This window comes from Ascaphus truei, chromosome 11 (genome assembly GCF_040206685.1).
Source record: "Ascaphus truei isolate aAscTru1 chromosome 11, aAscTru1.hap1, whole genome shotgun sequence".
NCBI lineage: Eukaryota > Metazoa > Chordata > Amphibia > Anura > Ascaphidae > Ascaphus > Ascaphus truei.
In genome coordinates this window covers 7,842,732-7,863,923 of record NC_134493.1, presented here as the reverse complement: position 1 = coordinate 7,863,923, position 21,192 = coordinate 7,842,732, and positions in this window count along the sequence as shown.

The following is a 21,192-nucleotide window of genomic DNA, read 5'->3' as shown; positions in this document are numbered from 1 at the left end:
ATCAGTAAGTAAGAGTGCTGCAGAGATTTCAATGCTGCTGTGATGATCAGTAAGTAAGGGTGCTGCAGAGATTGCAATGATGCTGTGATGATCAGTAAGAAGGTGCTGCAGAGATTGAAATGCTGCTGTGATGATCGGTAAGTAAGGGTGCTGCAGAGATTGCAATGCTGCTGTGATGATCGGTAAGTAAGGGTGCTGCAGAGATTGGAATGCTGCTATGATGATCGGTAAGTAAGAAGGTGCTGTAGAGATTGCAATGCTGCTGTGATGATCAGTAAGTAAGAGTGCTGCAGAGATTGCAATGCTGCTGTGATGATCGGTAAGTAAGAGTGCTGCAGAGATTGCAATGCTGCTGTGATGATCAGTAAGTAAGAGTGCTGCAGAGATTGCAATGCTGCTGTGATGATCAGTAAGTAAGAGTGCTGCAGAGATTGCAATGCTGCTGTGATGATCGGTAAGTAAGAGTGCTGCAGAGCTTCCAATGCTGCTGTGATGATCAGTAAGTAAGAAGGTGCTGCCGAGATTGCAATGCTGCTGTGATGATCGGTATGTAAGAAGGTGCTGCAGAGATTGCAATGCTGCTGTGATGATCAGTAAGTAAGAGTGCTGCAGAGATTGCAATGCTGCTGTGATGAACAGTAAATAAGAGTGCTGCAGAGATTGCAATGCTGCTGTGATTATCGGTAAGTAAGAGTGCTGCAGAGATTGCAATGCTGCTGTGATGATCGGTAAGTAAGAGTGCTGCAGAGATTGCAATGCTGCTGTGATGATCAGTAAGTAAGAGTGCTGCAGAGATTGCAATGCTGCTGTGATGATCGGTAAGTATGAGTGCTGCAGAGATTGCAATGCTGCTGTGATGATCAGTAAGTAAGGGTGCTGCAGAGATTGCAATGCTGCTGGGATGATCAGTAAGTACGAGTGCTGCAGAGATTGACATGCTGCTGTGATGATCAGTAAGTAAGAGTGCTGCAGAGATTGCAATGCTGCTGTGATGATCAGTAAGTAAGAAGGTGTTGCAGAGATTGCAATGCTGTTGTGATGATCGGTAAGTATGAGTGCTGCAGAGATTGCAATGCTGCTGTGATGATCAGTAAGTAAGAAGGTGCTGCAGAGATTGCAATGCTGCTGGGGTGATCGGTAAGTAAGAGTGCTGCAGAGATTGCAATGCTGCTGTGATGATCAGTAAGTAAGAGTGCTGCAGAGATTCCAATGCTGCTGTGATGATCAGTAAGTAAGGGTGCTGCAGAGATTGCAATGCTGCTGGGATGATCGGTAAATACGAGTGCTGCAGAGATTGCAATGCTGCTGTGATGATCGGTAAGTAAGAAGGTGCTGCAGAGATTGCAATGCTGCTGTGATGATCGGTAAGTAAGAGTGCTGCAGAGATTGCAATACTGCTGTGATGATCAGTAATTAAGGGTGCTGCAGAGATTGCAATGCTGCTGTGATGATCGGTAAGTAAGGGTGCTGCAGAGATTGCAATGCTGCTGTGATGATCAGTAAGTAAGATTGCTGCAGAGATTGTAATGCTGCTGTGATAATCGGTAAGTAAGAGTGCTGCAGAGATTGCAATGCTGCTGTGATGATCGGTAAGTAAGGGTGCTGCAGAGATTGCAATGCTGCTGTGATGATCAGTAAGTAAGATTGCTGCAGAGATTGTAATGCTGCTGTGATGATCAGTAAGTAAGAGTGCTGCAGAGATTGCAATGCTGCTGTGATGATCAGTAAGTAAGAGTGCTGCAGAGATTGCAATGCTGCTGTGATGATCAGTAAGTAAGGGTGCTGCAGAGATTGCAATGCTGCTGTGATGATCGGTAAGTAAGAGTGCTGCAGAGATTGCAATGCTGCTGTGATGATCGGTAAGTAAGAGTGCTGCAGAGATTGCAATGCTGCTGTGATGATCAGTAAGTAAGAGTGCTGCAGAGATTGCAATGCTGCTGTGATGATCAGTAAGTAAGAGTGCTGCAGAGATTGCAATGCTGCTGTGATGATCAGTAAGTAAGAAGGTGCTGCAGAGATTGCAATGCTGCTGTGATGATCAGTAAGTAAGAGTGCTGCAGAGATTGCAATGCTGCTGTGATGATCGGTAAGTAAGAGTGCTGCAGAGATTGCAATGCTGCTGTGATGATCGGTAAGTAAGAGTGCTGCAGAGATTGCAATGCTGCTGTGATGATCGGTAAGTAAGAGTGCTGCAGAGATTGCAATGCTGCTGTGATGATCGGTAAGTAAGGGTGCTGCAGAGATTGCAATGCTGCTGTGATGATCAGTAAGTAAGATTGCTGCAGAGATTGTAATGCTGCTGTGATAATCGGTAAGTAAGAGTGCTGCAGAGATTGCAATGCTGCTGTGATGATCAGTAAGTAAGAGTGCTGCAGAGATTGCAATGCTGCTGTGATGATCAGTAAGTAAGAGTGCTGCAGAGATTGCAATGCTGCTGTGATGATCGGTAAGTAAGGGTGCTGCAGAGATTGCAATGCTGCTGTGATGATCAGTAAGTAAGATTGCTGCAGAGATTGTAATGCTGCTGTGATGATCAGTAAGTAAGAGTGCTGCAGAGATTGCAATGCTGCTGTGATGATCGGTAAGTAAGAGTGCTGCAGAGATTGCAATGCTGCTGTGATGATCGGTAAGTAAGAGTGCTGCAGAGATTGCAATGCTGCTGTGATGATCAGTAAGTAAGAGTGCTGCAGAGATTGCAATGCTGCTGTGATGATCGGTAAGTAAGAGTGCTGCAGAGATTGCAATGCTGCTGTGATGATCGGTAAGTAAGAGTGCTGCAGAGATTGCAATGCTGCTGTGATGATCGGTAAGTAAGAGTGCTGCAGAGATTGCAATGCTGCTGTGATGATCAGTAAGAAGGTGCTGCAGAGATTGCAATGCTGCTGTGATGATCAGTAAGGAAGAAGGTGCTGCAGAGATTGCAATGCTGCTGTGATGATCGGTAAGTAAGAAGGTGCTGCAGAGATTGCAATGCTGCTGTGATGATCGGTAAGTAAGAAGGTGCTGCAGAGATTGCAATGCTGCTGTGATGATCAGTAAGAGTGCTGCAGAGATTGCAATGCTGCTGTGATGATCAGTAAGTAAGAGTGCTGCAGAGATTGCAATGCTGCTGTGATGATCGGTAAGTAAGAGTGCTGCAGAGATTGCAATGCTGCTGTGATGATCATTTAGTAAGAGTGCTACAGAGCTTGCAATGCTGCTGTGATGATCAGTAAGTAAGAAGGTGCTGCAGAGATTGCAATGCTGCTGTGATGATCGGTAAGTAAGAAGGTGCTGCAGAGATTGCAATGCTGCTGTGATGATCAGTAAGTAAGAGTGCTGCAGAGATTGCAATGCTGCTGTGATGATCAGTAAATAAGAGTGCTGCAGAGATTGCAATGCTGCTGTGATGATCGGTAAGTAAGAGTGCTGCAGAGATTGCAATGCTGCTGTGATGATCGGTAAGTAAGAGTGCTGCAGAGATTGCAATGCTGCTGTGATGATCAGTAAGTAAGAGTGCTGCAGAGATTGACATGCTGCTGTGATGATCAGTAAGTAAGAGTGCTGCAGAGATTGCAATGCTGCTGTGATGATCCGTAAGTAAGAGTGCTGCAGAGATTGCAATGCTGCTGTGATGATCAGTAAGTAAGAGTGCTGCAGAGATTGACATGCTGCTGTGATGATCAGTAAGTAAGAGTGCTGCAGAGATTGCAATGCTGCTGTGATGATCCGTAAGTAAGAGTGCTGCAGAGATTGACATGCTGCTGTGATGATCAGTAAGTAAGAGTGCTGCAGAGATTGCAATGCTGCTGTGATGATCAGTAAGTAAGAAGGTGTTGCAGAGATTGCAATGCTGTTGTGATGATCGGTAAGTATGAGTGCTGCAGAGAATGCAATGCTGCTGTGATGATCAGTAAGTAAGAAGGTGCTGCAGAGATTGCAATGCTGCTGGGGTGATGGGTAAGTAAGAGTGCTGCAGAGATTGCAATGCTGCTGTGATGGTCAGTAAGTAAGAGTGCTGCAGAGATTCCAATGCTGCTGTGATGATCAGTAAGTAAGGGTGCTGCAGAGATTGCAATGATGCTGTGATGATCAGTAAGAAGGTGCTGCAGAGATTGAAATGCTGCTGTGATGATCGGTAAGTAAGGGTGCTGCAGAGATTGCAATGCTGCTGTGATGATCGGTAAGTAAGAAGGTGCTGTAGAGATTGCAATGCTGCTGTGATGATCAGTAAGTAAGAGTGCTGCAGAGATTGCAATGCTGCTGTGATGATCAGTAAGTACGGGTGCTGCAGAGATTGCAATGCTGCTGTGATGATCGGTAAGTAAGAGTGCTGCAGAGCTTCCAATGCTGCTGTGATGATCGGTAAGTAAGAGTGCTGCAGAGATTGCAATGCTGCTGTGATGATCAGTAAGTAAGGGTGCTGCAGAGATTGCAATGCTGCTGTGATGATCAGTAAGTATGAGTGCTGCAGAAATTGCAATGCTGCTGTGATGATCCGTAAGTAAGAGTGCTGCAGAGATTGCAATGCTGCTGTGATGATCAGTAAGTAAGAGTGCTGCAGAGATTGACATGCTGCTGTGATGATCAGTAAGTAAGAGTGCTGCAGAGATTGCAATGCTGCTGTGATGATCAGTAAGTAAGAAGGTGTTGCAGAGATTGCAATGCTGTTGTGATGATCGGTAAGTATGAGTGCTGCAGAGAATGCAATGCTGCTGTGATGATCAGTAAGTAAGAAGGTGCTGCAGAGATTGCAATGCTGCTGGGGTGATGGGTAAGTAAGAGTGCTGCAGAGATTGCAATGCTGCTGTGATGGTCAGTAAGTAAGAGTGCTGCAGAGATTCCAATGCTGCTGTGATGATCAGTAAGTAAGAAGGTGCTGCAGAGATTGCAATGCTGCTGTGATGATCAGTAAGAAGGTGCTGCAGAGATTGAAATGCTGCTGTGATGATCGGTAAGTAAGGGTGCTGCAGAGATTGCAATGCTGCTGTGATGATCGGTAAGTAAGAAGGTGCTGTAGAGATTGCAATGCTGCTGTGATGATCAGTAAGTAAGAGTGCTGCAGAGATTGCAATGCTGCTGTGATGATCAGTAAGTACGGGTGCTGCAGAGATTGCAATGCTGCTGTGATGATCGGTAAGTAAGAGTGCTGCAGAGCTTCCAATGCTGCTGTGATGATCAGTAAGTAAGAAGGTGCTGCAGAGATTGCAATGCTGCTGTGATGAACAGTAAATAAGAGTGCTGCAGAGATTGCAATGCTGCTGTGATTATCTGTAAGTAAGAGTGCTGCAGAGATTGCAATGCTGCTGTGATGATCGGTAAGTAAGAGTGCTGCAGAGATTGCAATGCTGCTGTGATGATCAGTAAGTAAGAGTGCTGTAGAGATTGCAATGAAGCTGTGATGATCAGTAAGTAAGGGTGCTGCAGAGATTGCAATGCTGCTGTGATGATCAGTAAGTACGAGTGCTGCAGAGATTGACATGCTGCTGTGATGATCAGTAAGTAAGAGTGCTGCAGAGATTGCAATGCTGCTGTGATGATCAGTAAGTAAGAAGGTGTTGCAGAGATTGCAATGCTGTTGTGATGATCGGTAAGTATGAGTGCTGCAGAGATTGCAATGCTGCTGTGATGATCAGTAAATAAGAAGGTGCTGCAGAGATTGCAATGCTGCTGGGGTGATCGGTAAGTAAGAAGGTGCTGCAGAGATTGCAATGCTGCTGTGATGATCAGTAAGTAAGAGTGCTGCAGAGATTGCAATGCTGCTGTGATGATCAGTAAGTAAGAGTGCTGCAGAGATTCCAATGCTGATGTGATGATCAGTAAGTAAGGGTGCTGCAGAGATTGCAATGCTGCTGGGGTGATCGGTAAATACGAGTGCTGCAGAGATTGCAATGCTGCTGTGATGATCGGTAAGTAAGAAGGTGCTGCAGAGATTGCAATGCTGCTGTGATGATCGGTAAGTAAGAGTGCTGCAGAGATTGCAATACTGCTGTGATGATCAGTAATTAAGGGTGCTGCAGAGATTGCAATGCTGCTGTGATGATCGGTAAGTAAGGGTGCTGCAGAGATTGCAATGCTGCTGTGATGATCAGTAAGTAAGATTGCTGCAGAGATTGTAATTCTGCTGTGATAATCGGTAAGTAAGAGTGCTGCAGAGATTGCAATGCTGCTGTGATGATCAGTAAGTAAGAGTGCTGCAGAGATTGCAATGCTGCTGTGATGATCGGTAAGTAAGGGTGCTGCAGAGATTGCAATGCTGCTGTGATGATCAGTAAGTAAGATTGCTGCAGAGATTGTAATGCTGCTGTGATGATCAGTAAGTAAGAGTGCTGCAGAGATTGCAATGCTGCTGTGATGATCAGTAAGTAAGAGTGCTGCAGAGATTGCATTGCTGCTGTGATGATCAGTAAGTAAGGGTGCTGCAGAGATTGCAATGCTGCTGTGATGATCGGTAAGTAAGAGTGCTGCAGAGATTGCAATGCTGCTGTGATGATCGGTAAGTAAGAGTGCTGCAGAGATTGCAATGCTGCTGTGATGATCAGTAAGTAAGAGTGCTGCAGAGATTGAAATGCTGCTGTGATGATCAGTAAGTAAAAGTGCTGCAGAGATTGCAATGCTGCTGTGATGATCGGTAAGTAAGGGTGCTGCAGAGATTGCAATGCTGCTGTGATGATCAGTAAGTAAGAGTGCTGCAGAGATTGCAATGCTGCTGTGATGATCGGTAAGTAAGAGTGCTGCAGAGATTGCAATGCTGCTGTGATGATCGGTAAGTAAGAGTGCTGCAGAGATTGCAATGCTGCTGTGATGATCGGTAAGTAAGAGTGCTGCAGAGATTGCAATGCTGCTGTGATGATCGGTAAGTAAGAGTGCTGCAGAGATTGCAATGCTGCTGTGATGATCGGTAAGTAAGAGTGCTGCAGAGATTGCAATGCTGCTGTGATGATCGGTAAGTAAGGGTGCTGCAGAGATTGCAATGCTGCTGTGATGATCAGTAAGTAAGATTGCTGCAGAGATTGCAATGCTGCTGTGATGATCAGTTAGTAAGAGTGCTGCAGAGATTGCAATGCTGCTGTGATGATCAGTAAGTATGAAGTTGCTGCAGAGATTGCAATGCTGCTGTGATGATCGGTAAGTAAGAGTGCTGCAGAGATTGCAATGCTGCTGTGATGATGAGTAAGAAGGTGCTGCAGAGATTGCAATGCTGCTGTGATGATCAGTAAGTAAGAAGGTGTTGCAGAGATTGCAATGCTGCTGTGATGATCAGTAAGTAAGAAGGTGCTGCAGAGATTGCAATGCTGCTGTGATGATCGGTAAGTAAGAGTGCTGCAGAGATTGCAATGCTGCTGTGATGATCAGTAAGAGTGCTGCAGAGATTGCAATGCTGCTGTGATGATCGGTAAGTAAGAGTGCTGCAGAGATTGCAATGCTGCTGTGATGATCGGTAAGTAAGAGTGCTGCAGAGATTGCAATGCTGCTGTGATGATCGGTAAGTAAGAGTGCTGCAGAGATTGCAATGCTGCTGTGATGATCGGTAAGTAAGGGTGCTGCAGAGATTGCAATGCTGCTGTGATGATCAGTAAGTAAGATTGCTGCAGAGATTGCAATGCTGCTGTGATGATCAGTTAGTAAGAGTGCTGCAGAGATTGCAATGCTGCTGTGATGATCAGTAAGTATGAAGTTGCTGCAGAGATTGCAATGCTGCTGTGATGATCGGTAAGTAAGAGTGCTGCAGAGATTGCAATGCTGCTGTGATGATGAGTAAGAAGGTGCTGCAGAGATTGCAATGCTGCTGTGATGATCAGTAAGTAAGAAGGTGTTGCAGAGATTGCAATGCTGCTGTGATGATCAGTAAGTAAGAAGGTGCTGCAGAGATTGCAATGCTGCTGTGATGATCGGTAAGTAAGAGTGCTGCAGAGATTGCAATGCTGCTGTGATGATCAGTAAGAGTGCTGCAGAGATTGCAATGCTGCTGTGATGATCAGTAAGTACGAAGGTGCTGCAGAGATTGCAATGCTGCTGTGATGATCAGTAAGTAAGAAGGTGCTGCAGAGATTGCAATGCTGCTGGGATAATCGGTAAGTAAGAAGGTGCTGCAGAGATTGCAATGCTGCTGTGATGATCGGTAAGTAAGGGTGCTGCAGAGATTGCAATGCTGCTGTGATGATCGGTAAGTAAGAAGGTGCTGCAGAGATTGCAATGCTGCTGTGATGATCGGTAAGTAAGGGTGCTGCAGAGATTGCAATGCTGCTGTGATGATCAGTAAGTAAGAGTGCTGCAGAGATTGCAATGCTGCTGTGATGATCGGTAAGTAAGAGTGCTGCAGAGATTGCAATGCTGCTGTTATGATCGGTAAGTAAGAAGGTGCTGCAGAGATTGCAATGCTGCTGTGATGATCAGTAAGTAAGAGTGCTGCAGAGATTGCAATGCTGCTGTGATGATCGGTAAGTAAGGGTGCTGCAGAGATTGCAATGCTGCTGTGATGATCGGTAAGTAAGGGTCTGCAGAGATTGCAATGCTGCTGTGATGATCAGTAAGTAAGAAGGTGCTGCAGAGATTGCAATGCTGCTGTGATGATCGGTAAGTAAGGGTGCTGCAGAGATTGCAATGCTGCTGTGATGATCAGTAAGTAAGAGTGCTGCAGAGATTGCAATGCTGCTGTGATGATCAGTAAGTAAGAAGGTGCTGCAGAGATTGCAATGCTGCTGTGATGATCAGTAAGTAAGAGTGCTGCAGAGATTGCAATGCTGCTGTGATGATCGGTAAGTAAGGGTGCTGCAGAGATTGCAATGCTGCTGTGATGATCGGTAAGTAAGGGTGCTGCAGAGATTGCAATGCTGCTGTGATGATCAGTAAGTAAGAGTGCTGCAGAGATTGCAATGCTGCTGTGATGAGCAGTAAGTAAGAGAGCTGCAGAGATTGCAATGCTGCTGTGATGATCAGTAAGTAAGGGTGCTGCAGAGATTGCAATGCTGCTGTGATGATCGGTAAGTAAGGGTGCTGCAGAGATTCCAATGCTGCAGTGATGATCGGTAAGTAAGAAGGTGCTGCAGAGATTGCAATGCTGCTGTGATGATCGGTAAGTAAGAAGGTGCTGCAGAGATTGCAATGCTGCTGTGATGATCAGTAAGTAAGAGTGCTGCAGAGATTGTAATGCTGCTGTGATGATCAGTAAGTAAGAGTGCTGCAGAGATAGCAATGCTGCTGTGATGATCAGTAAATAAGAATGCTGCAGAGATTGCAATGCTGCTGTGATGATCGGTAAGTAAGAGTGCTGCAGAGATTGCAATGCTGCTGTGATGATCAGTAAGTAAGAGTGCTGCAGAGATTGCAATGCTGCTGTGATGATCAGTAAGTAAGGGTGCTGCAGAGATTGCAATGCTGCTGTGATGATCAGTAAGTAAGAGTGCTGCAGAGATTGCAATGCTGCTGTGATGATCAGTAAGTAAGAAGGTGCTGCAGAGATTGCAATGCTGCTGTGATGATCAGTAAGTACGAGTGCTACAGAGATTGCAATGCTGCTGTGATGATCAGTAAGTAAGAAGGTGTTGCAGAGATTGCAATGCTGCTGTGATGATCGGTAAGTAAGAGTGCTGCAGAGATTGCAATGCTGCTGTGATGATCGGTAAGTAAGAGTGCTGCAGAGATTGCAATGCTGCTGTGATGATCAGTAAGTACGAGTGCTGCAGAGATTGCAATGCTGCTGTGATGATCAGTTAGTAAGAGTGCTGCAGAGATTGCAATGCTGCTGTGATGATCAGTAAGTAAGAAGGTGCTGCAGAGATTGCAATGCTGCTGTGATGATCAGTAAGTAAGAAGGTGTTGCAGAGATTGCAATGCTGCTGTGATGATCGGTAAGTAAGAGTGCTGCAGAGATTGCAATGCTGCTGTGTTGATCGGTAAGTAAGTGTGCTGCAGAGATTGCAATGCTGCTGTGATGATCAGTAAGTAAGGGTGCTGCAGAGATTGCAATGCTGCTGTGATGATCAGTAAGTATGAGTGCTGCAGAGATTGCAATGCTGCTGTGATGATCAGTAAGTAAGAGTGCAGCAGAGATTGCAATGCTGCTGTGATGATCAGTAAGTAAGAAGGTGCTGCAGAGATTGCAATGCTGCTGTGATGATCAGTAAGTAAGAAGGTGTTGCAGAGATTGCAATGCTGCTGTGATGATCAGTAAGTAAGAAGGTGCTGCAGAGATTGCAATGCTGCTGTGATGATCAGTAAGTAAGAGTGCTGCAGAGATTGCAATGCTGCTGTGATGATCAGGAAGTAAGAGTGCTGCAGAGATTGCAATGCTGCTGTGATGATCAATAAGAAGGTGCTGCAGAGATTGCAATGCTGCTGTGATGATCAGTAAGTAAGAGTGCTGCAGAGATTGCAATGCTGCTGTGATGATCAGTAAGTAAGGGTGCTGCAGAGATTGCAATGATGCTGTGATGATCAGTAAGAAGGTGCTGCAGAGATTGAAATGCTGCTGTGATGATCGGTAAGTAAGGGTGCTGCAGAGATTGCAATGCTGCTGTGATGATCGGTAAGTAAGAGTGCTGTAGAGATTGCAATGCTGCTGTGATGATCGGTAAGTAAGAGTGCTGCAGAGATTGCAATGCTGCTGTGATGATCGGTAAGTAAGAGTGCTGCAGAGATTGCAATGCTGCTGGGGTGATCGGTAAGTAAGAGTGCTGCAGAGATTGCAATGCTACTGTGATGATCAGTAAGTAAAAGTGCTGCAGAGATTGCAATGCTGCTGTGATTATCGGTAAGTAAGAGTGCTGCAGAGATTGCAATGCTGCTGTGATGATCGGTAAGTAAGGGTGCTGCAGAGATTGCAATGCTGCTGTGATGATCGGTAAGTACGAGTGCTGCAGAGATTGCAATGCTGCTGTGATGATCGGTAAGTAAGAGTGCAGGAGAGATTGCAATGCTGCTGTGATGATCAGTAAGTAAGAGTGCTGCAGAGATTGCAATGCTGCTGTGATGATCGGTAAGTAAGAGTGCTGCAGAGATTGCAATGCTGCTGTGATGATCAGTAAGTACGAGTGCTACAGAGATTGCAATGCTGCTGTGATGATCAGTAAGTAAGAAGGTGTTGCAGAGATTGCAATGCTGCTGTGATGATCGGTAAGTAAGAGTGCTGCAGAGATTGCAATGCTGCTGTGATGATCGGTAAGTAAGGGTGCTGCAGAGATTGCAATGCTGCTGTGATGATCAGTAAGTAAGAGTGCTGCAGAGATTGTAATGCTGCTGTGATGATCGGTAAGTAAGAGTGCTACAGAGATTGCAATGCTGCTGTGATGATCAGTAAGTAAGAGTGCTGCAGAGATTGCAATGCTGCTGTGATGATCAGTAAGTATGAGTGCTGCAGAGATTGCAATGCTGCTGTGATGATCAGTAAGTAAGAAGGTGTTGCAGAGATTGCAATGCTGCTGTGATGATCAGTAAGTAAGAAGGTGCTGCAGAGATTGCAAGGCTGCTGTGATGATCAGTAAGTAAGAGTGCTGCAGAGATTGCAATGCTGCTGTGATGATCAGGAAGTAAGAGTGCTGCAGAGATTGCAATGCTGCTGTGATGATCAATAAGAAGGTGCTGCAGAGATTGCAATGCTGCTGTGATGATCAGTAAGTAAGAGTGCTGCAGAGATTGCAATGATGCTGTGATGATCAGTAAGAAGGTGCTGCAGAGATTGAAATGCTGCTGTGATGATCGGTAAGTAAGGGTGCTGCAGAGATTGCAATGCTGCTGTGATGATCGGTAAGTAAGAGTGCTGTAGAGATTGCAATGCTGCTGTGATGATCGGTAAGTAAGAGTGCTGCAGAGATTGCAATGCTGCTGTGATGATCGGTAAGTAAGAGTGCTGCAGAGATTGCAATGCTGCTGGGGTGATCGGTAAGTAAGAGTGCTGCAGAGATTGCAATGCTACTGTGATGATCAGTAAGTAAAAGTGCTGCAGAGATTGCAATGCTGCTGTGATTATCGGTAAGTAAGAGTGCTGCAGAGATTGCAATGCTGCTGTGATGATCGGTAAGTAAGGGTGCTGCAGAGATTGCAATGCTGCTGTGATGATCGGTAAGTACGAGTGCTGCAGAGATTGCAATGCTGCTGTGATGATCGGTAAGTAAGAGTGCAGGAGAGATTGCAATGCTGCTGTGATGATCAGTAAGTAAGAGTGCTGCAGAGATTGCAATGCTGCTGTGATGATCAGTAAGTAAGGGTGCTGCAGAGATTGCAATGATGCTGTGATGATCAGTAAGAAGGTGCTGCAGAGATTGAAATGCTGCTGTGATGATCGGTAAGTAAGGGTGCTGCAGAGATTGCAATGCTGCTGTGATGATCGGTAAGTAAGAGTGCTGTAGAGATTGCAATGCTGCTGTGATGATCGGTAAGTAAGAGTGCTGCAGAGATTGCAATGCTGCTGTGATGATCGGTAAGTAAGAGTGCTGCAGAGATTGCAATGCTGCTGGGGTGATCGGTAAGTAAGAGTGCTGCAGAGATTGCAATGCTACTGTGATGATCAGTAAGTAAAAGTGCTGCAGAGATTGCAATGCTGCTGTGATTATCGGTAAGTAAGAGTGCTGCAGAGATTGCAATGCTGCTGTGATGATCGGTAAGTAAGGGTGCTGCAGAGATTGCAATGCTGCTGTGATGATCGGTAAGTACGAGTGCTGCAGAGATTGCAATGCTGCTGTGATGATCGGTAAGTAAGAGTGCAGGAGAGATTGCAATGCTGCTGTGATGATCAGTAAGTAAGAGTGCTGCAGAGATTGCAATGCTGCTGTGATGATCGGTAAGTAAGAGTGCTGCAGAGATTGCAATGCTGCTGTGATGATCAGTAATTAAGGGTGCTGCAGAGATTGCAATGCTGCTGTGATGATCGGTAAGTAAGGGTGCTGCAGAGATTGCAATGCTGCTGTGATGATCAGTAAGTAAGAGTGCTGCAGAGATTGTAATGCTGCTGTGATGATCGGTAAGTAAGAGTGCTACAGAGATTGCAATGCTGCTGTGATGATCGGTAAGTAAGAGTGCTGCAGAGATTGCAATGCTGCTGGGGTGATCGGTAAGTAAGAGTGCTGCAGAGATTGTAATGCTGCTGTGATGATCGGTAAGTAAGAGTGCTGCAGAGATTGCAATGCAGCTGTGATGATCAGTAAGTAAGAGTGCTGCAGAGATTGTAATGCTGCTGTGATGATCGGTAAGTAAGAGTGCTGCAGAGATTGCAATGCTGCTGTGATGATCGGTAAGTAAGAGTGCTGCAGAGATTGCAATGCTACTGTGATGATCAGTAAGTAAAAGTGCTGCAGAGATTGCAATGCTGCTGTGATTATCGGTAAGTAAGAGTGCTGCAGAGATTGCAATGCTGCTGTGATGATCGGTAAGTAAGGGTGCTGCAGAGATTGCAATGCTGCTGTGATGATCGGTAAGTAAGAGTGCTGCAGAGATTGCAATGCTGCTTTGATGATCAGTAAGCAAGAGTGCTGCAGAGATTGCAATGCTGCTGTGATGATCAGTAAGTAAGAGTGCTGCAGAGATTGCAATGCTGCTGGGGTGATCGGTAAGTAAGAGTGCTGCAGAGATTGCAATGCTACTGTGATGATCAGTAAGTAAAAGTGCTGCAGAGATTGCAATGCTACTGTGATTATCGGTAAGTAAGAGTGCTGCAGAGATTGTAATGCTGCTGTGATGATCGGTAAGTAAGAGTGCTGCAGAGATTGCAATGCTGCTGTGATGATCGGTAAGTAAGAGTGCTGCAGAGATTGCAATGCTGCTGTGATGATCGGTAAGTAAGAGTGCTGCAGAGATTGCAATGCTGCTGGGGTGATCGGTAAGTAAGAGTGCTGCAGAGATTGCAATGCTGCTGTGATGATCGGTAAGTAAGAGTGCTGCAGAGATTGCAATGCTGCTGTGATGATCAGTAAGTAAGGGTGCTGCAGAGATTGCAATGCTACTGTGATGATCAGTAAGTAAAAGTGCTGCAGAGATTGCAATGCTGCTGTGATGATCGGTAAGTAAGAGTGCTGCAGAGATTGCAATGCTGCTGTGATGATCGGTAAGTAAAAGTGCTGCAGAGATTGCAATGCTGCTGTGATGATCGGTAAGTAAGAGTGCTGCAGAGATTGCAATGCTGCTGGGGTGATCGGTAAGTAAGAGTGCTGCAGAGATTGCAATGCTACTGTGATGATCAGTAAGTAAAAGTGCTGCAGAGATTGCAATGCTGCTGTGATTATCGGTAAGTAAGAGTGCTGCAGAGATTGCAATGCTGCTGGGATGATCGGTAAGTACGAGTGCTGCAGAGATTGCAATGCTGCTGTGATGATCGGTAAGTAAGAGTGCAGGAGAGATTGCAATGCTGCTGTGATGATCAGTAAGTAAGAGTGCTGCAGAGATTGCAATGCTGCTGTGATGATCGGTAAGTAAGAGTGCTGCAGAGATTGCAATGCTGCTGTGATGATCAGTAATTAAGGGTGCTGCAGAGATTGCAATGCTGCTGTGATGATCAGTAAGTAAGAGTGCTGCAGAGATTGCAATGCTGCTGTGATGATCAGTAAGTAAGGGTGCTGCAGAGATTGCAATGCTGCTGTGATGATCAGTAAGTAAGAGTGCTGCAGAGATTGCAATGCTGCTGTGATGATCAGTAAGTAAGAAGGTGCTGCAGAGATTGCAATGCTGCTGTGATGATCAGTAAGTACGAGTGCTACAGAGATTGCAATGCTGCTGTGATGATCAGTAAGTAAGAAGGTGTTGCAGAGATTGCAATGCTGCTGTGATGATCGGTAAGTAAGAGTGCTGCAGAGATTGCAATGCTGCTGTGATGATCGGTAAGTAAGAGTGCTGCAGAGAATGCAATGCTGCTGTGATGATCAGTAAGTACGAGTGCTGCAGAGATTGCAATGCTGCTGTGATGATCAGTTAGTAAGAGTGCTGCAGAGATTGCAATGCTGCTGTGATGATCAGTAAGTCAGAAGGTGCTGCAGAGATTGCAATGCTGCTGTGATGATCAGTAAGTAAGAAGGTGTTGCAGAGATTGCAATGCTGCTGTGATGATCGGTAAGTAAGAGTGCTGCAGAGATTGCAATGCTGCTGTGTTGATCGGTAAGTAAGTGTGCTGCAGAGATTGCAATGCTGCTGTGATGATCAGTAAGTAAGGGTGCTGCAGAGATTGCAATGCTGCTGTGATGATCAGTAAGTATGAGTGCTGCAGAGATTGCAATGCTGCTGTGATGATCAGTAAGTAAGAGTGCAGCAGAGATTGCAATGCTGCTGTGATGATCAGTAAGTAAGAAGGTGCTGCAGAGATTGCAATGCTGCTGTGATGATCAGTAAGTAAGAAGGTGTTGCAGAGATTGCAATGCTGCTGTGATGATCAGTAAGTAAGAAGGTGCTGCAGAGATTGCAATGCTGCTGTGATGATCAGTAAGTAAGAGTGCTGCAGAGATTGCAATGCTGCTGTGATGATCAGGAAGTAAGAGTGCTGCAGAGATTGCAATGCTGCTGTGATGATCAATAAGAAGGTGCTGCAGATTGCAATGCTGCTGTGATGATCAGTAAGTAAGAGTGCTGCAGAGATTGCAATGCTGCTGTGATGATCAGTAAGTAAGGGTGCTGCAGAGATTGCAATGATGCTGTGATGATCAGTAAGAAGGTGCTGCAGAGATTGAAATGCTGCTGTGATGATCGGTAAGTAAGGGTGCTGCAGAGATTGCAATGCTGCTGTGATGATCGGTAAGTAAGAGTGCTGTAGAGATTGCAATGCTGCTGTGATGATCGGTAAGTAAGAGTGCTGCAGAGATTGCAATGCTGCTGTGATGATCGGTAAGTAAGAGTGCTGCAGAGATTGCAATGCTGCTGGGGTGATCGGTAAGTAAGAGTGCTGCAGAGATTGCAATGCTACTGTGATGATCAGTAAGTAAAAGTGCTGCAGAGATTGCAATGCTGCTGTGATTATCGGTAAGTAAGAGTGCTGCAGAGATTGCAATGCTGCTGTGATGATCGGTAAGTAAGGGTGCTGCAGAGATTGCAATGCTGCTGTGATGATCGGTAAGTACGAGTGCTGCAGAGATTGCAATGCTGCTGTGATGATCGGTAAGTAAGAGTGCAGGAGAGATTGCAATGCTGCTGTGATGATCAGTAAGTAAGAGTGCTGCAGAGATTGCAATGTTGCTGTGATGATCGGTAAGTAAGAGTGCTGCAGAGATTGCAATGCTGCTGTGATGATCAGTAATTAAGGGTGCTGCAGAGATTGCAATGCTGCTGTGATGTTCGGTAAGTAAGGGTGCTGCAGAGATTGCAATGCTGCTGTGATGATCAGTAAGTAAGAGTGCTGCAGAGATTGTAATGCTGCTGTGATGATCGGTAAGTAAGAGTGCTACAGAGATTGCAATGCTGTTGTGATGATCGGTAAGTAAGAGTGCTGCAGAGATTGCAATGCTGCTGGGGTGATCGGTAAGTAAGAGTGCTGCAGAGATTGTAATGCTGCTGTGATGATCGGTAAGTAAGAGTGCTGCAGAGATTGCAATGCAGCTGTGATGATCAGTAAGTAAGAGTGCTGCAGAGATTGTAATGCTGCTGTGATGATCGGTAAGTAAGAGTGCTGCAGAGATTGCAATGCTGCTGTGATGATCGGTAAGTAAGAGTGCTGCAGAGATTGCAATGCTACTGTGATGATCAGTAAGTAAAAGTGCTGCAGAGATTGCAATGCTGCTGTGATTATCGGTAAGTAAGAGTGCTGCAGAGATTGCAATGCTGCTGTGATGATCGGTAAGTAAGGGTGCTGCAGAGATTGCAATGCTGCTGTGATGATCGGTAAGTAAGAGTGCTGCAGAGATTGCAATGCTGCTGTGATGATCAGTAAGTAAGAAGGTGCTGCAGAGATTGCAATGCTGCTGTGATGATCAGTAAGTACGAGTGCTACAGAGATTGCAATGCTGCTGTGATGATCAGTAAGTAAGAAGGTGTTGCAGAGATTGCAATGCTGCTGTGATGATCGGTAAGTAAGAGTGCTGCAGAGATTGCAATGCTGCTGTGATGATCGGTAAGTAAGAGTGCTGCAGAGATTGCAATGCTGCTGTGATGATCAGTAAGTACGAGTGCTGCAGAGATTGCAATGCTGCTGTGATGATCAGTTAGTAAGAGTGCTGCAGAGATTGCAATGCTGCTGTGATGATCAGTAAGTCAGAAGGTGCTGCAGAGATTGCAATGCTGCTGTGATGATCAGTAAGTAAGAAGGTGTTGCAGAGATTGCAATGCTGCTGTGATGATCGGTAAGTAAGAGTGCTGCAGAGATTGCAATGCTGCTGTGTTGATCGGTAAGTAAGTGTGCTGCAGAGATTGCAATGCTGCTGTGATGATCAGTAAGTAAGGGTGCTGCAGAGATTGCAATGCTGCTGTGATGATCAGTAAGTATGAGTGCTGCAGAGATTGCAATGCTGCTGTGATGATCAGTAAGTAAGAGTGCAGCAGAGATTGCAATGCTGCTGTGATGATCAGTAAGTAAGAAGGTGCTGCAGAGATTGCAATGCTGCTGTGATGATCAGTAAGTAAGAAGGTGTTGCAGAGATTGCAATGCTGCTGTGATGATCAGTAAGTAAGAAGGTGCTGCAGAGATTGCAATGCTGCTGTGATGATCAGTAAGTAAGAGTGCTGCAGAGATTGCAATGCTGCTGTGATGATCAGGAAGTAAGAGTGCTGCAGAGATTGCAATGCTGCTGTGATGATCAATAAGAAGGTGCTGCAGAGATTGCAATGCTGCTGTGATGATCAGTAAGTAAGAGTGCTGCAGAGATTGCAATGCTGCTGTGATGATCAGTAAGTAAGGGTGCTGCAGAGATTGCAATGATGCTGTGATGATCAGTAAGAAGGTGCTGCAGAGATTGAAATGCTGCTGTGATGATCGGTAAGTAAGGGTGCTGCAGAGATTGCAATGCTGCTGTGATGATCGGTAAGTAAGAGTGCTGTAGAGATTGCAATGCTGCTGTGATGATCGGTAAGTAAGAGTGCTGCAGAGATTGCAATGCTGCTGTGATGATCGGTAAGTAAGAGTGCTGCAGAGATTGCAATGCTGCTGGGGTGATCGGTAAGTAAGAGTGCTGCAGAGATTGCAATGCTACTGTGATGATCAGTAAGTAAAAGTGCTGCAGAGATTGCAATGCTGCTGTGATTATCGGTAAGTAAGAGTGCTGCAGAGATTGCAATGCTGCTGTGATGATCGGTAAGTAAGGGTGCTGCAGAGATTGCAATGCTGCTGTGATGATCGGTAAGTACGAGTGCTGCAGAGATTGCAATGCTGCTGTGATGATCGGTAAGTAAGAGTGCAGGAGAGATTGCAATGCTGCTGTGATGATCAGTAAGTAAGAGTGCTGCAGAGATTGCAATGCTGCTGTGATGATCGGTAAGTAAGAGTGCTGCAGAGATTGCAATGCTGCTGTGATGATCAGTAATTAAGGGTGCTGCAGAGATTGCAATGCTGCTGTGATGATCGGTAAGTAAGGGTGCTGCAGAGATTGCAATGCTGCTGTGATGATCAGTAAGTAAGAGTGCTGCAGAGATTGTAATGCTGCTGTGATGATCGGTAAGTAAGAGTGCTACAGAGATTGCAATGCTGCTGTGATGATCGGTAAGTAAGAGTGCTGCAGAGATTGCAATGCCGCTGGGGTGATCGGTAAGTAAGAGTGCTGCAGAGATTGTAATGCTGCTGTGATGATCGGTAAGTAAGAGTGCTGCAGAGATTGCAATGCAGCTGTGATGATCAGTAAGTAAGAGTGCTGCAGAGATTGTAATGCTGCTGTGATGATCGGTAAGTAAGAGTGCTGCAGAGATTGCAATGCTGCTGTGATGATCGGTAAGTAAGAGTGCTGCAGAGATTGCAATGCTACTGTGATGATCAGTAAGTAAAAGTGCTGCAGAGATTGCAATGCTGCTGTGATTATCGGTAAGTAAGAGTGCTGCAGAGATTGCAATGCTGCTGTGATGATCGGTAAGTAAGGGTGCTGCAGAGATTGCAATGCTGCTGTGATGATCGGTAAGTAAGAGTGCTGCAGAGATTGCAATGCTACTGTGATGATCAGTAAGTAAAAGTGCTGCAGAGATTGCAATGCTGCTGTGATTATCGGTAAGTAAGAGTGCTGCAGAGATTGCAATGCTGCTGTGATGATCGGTAAGTAAGAGTGCTGCAGAGATTGCAATGCTGCTGTGATGATCGGTAAGTAAAAGTGCTGCAGAGATTGCAATGCTGCTGTGATGATCGGTAAGTAAGAGTGCTGCAGAGATTGCAATGCTGCTGGGGTGATCGGTAAGTAAGAGTGCTGCAGAGATTGCAATGCTACTGTGATGATCAGTAAGTAAAAGTGCTGCAGAGATTGCAATGCTGCTGTGATTATCGGTAAGTAAGAGTGCTGCAGAGATTGCAATGCTGCTGGGATGATCGGTAAGTACGAGTGCTGCAGAGATTGCAATGCTGCTGTGATGATCGGTAAGTAAGAGTGCAGGAGAGATTGCAATGCTGCTGTGATGATCAGTAAGTAAGAGTGCTGCAGAGATTGCAATGCTGCTGTGATGATCGGTAAGTAAGAGTGCTGCAGAGATTGCAATGCTGCTGTGATGATCAGTAATTAAGGGTGCTGCAGAGATTGCAATGCTGCTGTGATGATCAGTAAGTAAGAGTGCTGCAGAGATTGCAATGCTGCTGTGATGATCAGTAAGTAAGGGTGCTGCAGAGATTGCAATGCTGCTGTGATGATCAGTAAGTAAGAGTGCTGCAGAGATTGCAATGCTGCTGTGATGATCAGTAAGTAAGAAGGTGCTGCAGAGATTGCAATGCTGCTGTGATGATCAGTAAGTACGAGTGCTACAGAGATTGCAATGCTGCTGTGATGATCAGTAAGTAAGAAGGTGTTGCAGAGATTGCAATGCTGCTGTGATGATCGGTAAGTAAGAGTGCTGCAGAGATTGCAATGCTGCTGTGATGATCGGTAAGTAAGAGTGCTGCAGAGAATGCAATGCTGCTGTGATGATCAGTAAGTACGAGTGCTGCAGAGATTGCAATGCTGCTGTGATGATCAGTTAGTAAGAGTGCTGCAGAGATTGCAATGCTGCTGTGATGATCAGTAAGTCAGAAGGTGCTGCAGAGATTGCAATGCTGCTGTGATGATCAGTAAGTAAGAAGGTGTTGCAGAGATTGCAATGCTGCTGTGATGATCGGTAAGTAAGAGTGCTGCAGAGATTGCAATGCTGCTGTGTTGATCGGTAAGTAAGTGTGCTGCAGAGATTGCAATGCTGCTGTGATGATCAGTAAGTAAGGGTGCTGCAGAGATTGCAATGCTGCTGTGATGATCAGTAAGTATGAGTGCTGCAGAGATTGCAATGCTGCTGTGATGATCAGTAAGTAAGAGTGCAGCAGAGATTGCAATGCTGCTGTGATGATCAGTAAGTAAGAAGGTGCTGCAGAGATTGCAATGCTGCTGTGATGATCAGTAAGTAAGAAGGTGTTGCAGAGATTGCAATGCTGCTGTGATGATCAGTAAGTAAGAAGGTGCTGCAGAGATTGCAATGCTGCTGTGATGATCAGTAAGTAAGAGTGCTGCAGAGATTGCAATGCTGCTGTGATGATCAGGAAGTAAGAGTGCTGCAGAGATTGCAATGCTGCTGTGATGATCAATAAGAAGGTGCTGCAGATTGCAATGCTGCTGTGATGATCAGTAAGTAAGAGTGCTGCAGAGATTGCAATGCTGCTGTGATGATCAGTAAGTAAGGGTGCTGCAGAGATTGCAATGATGCTGTGATGATCAGTAAGAAGGTGCTGCAGAGATTGAAATGCTGCTGTGATGATCGGTAAGTAAGGGTGCTGCAGAGATTGCAATGCTGCTGTGATGATCGGTAAGTAAGAGTGCTGTAGAGATTGCAATGCTGCTGTGATGATCGGTAAGTAAGAGTGCTGCAGAGATTGCAATGCTGCTGTGATGATCGGTAAGTAAGAGTGCTGCAGAGATTGCAATGCTGCTGGGGTGATCGGTAAGTAAGAGTGCTGCAGAGATTGCAATGCTACTGTGATGATCAGTAAGTAAAAGTGCTGCAGAGATTGCAATGCTGCTGTGATTATCGGTAAGTAAGAGTGCTGCAGAGATTGCAATGCTGCTGTGATGATCGGTAAGTAAGGGTGCTGCAGAGATTGCAATGCTGCTGTGATGATCGGTAAGTACGAGTGCTGCAGAGATTGCAATGCTGCTGTGA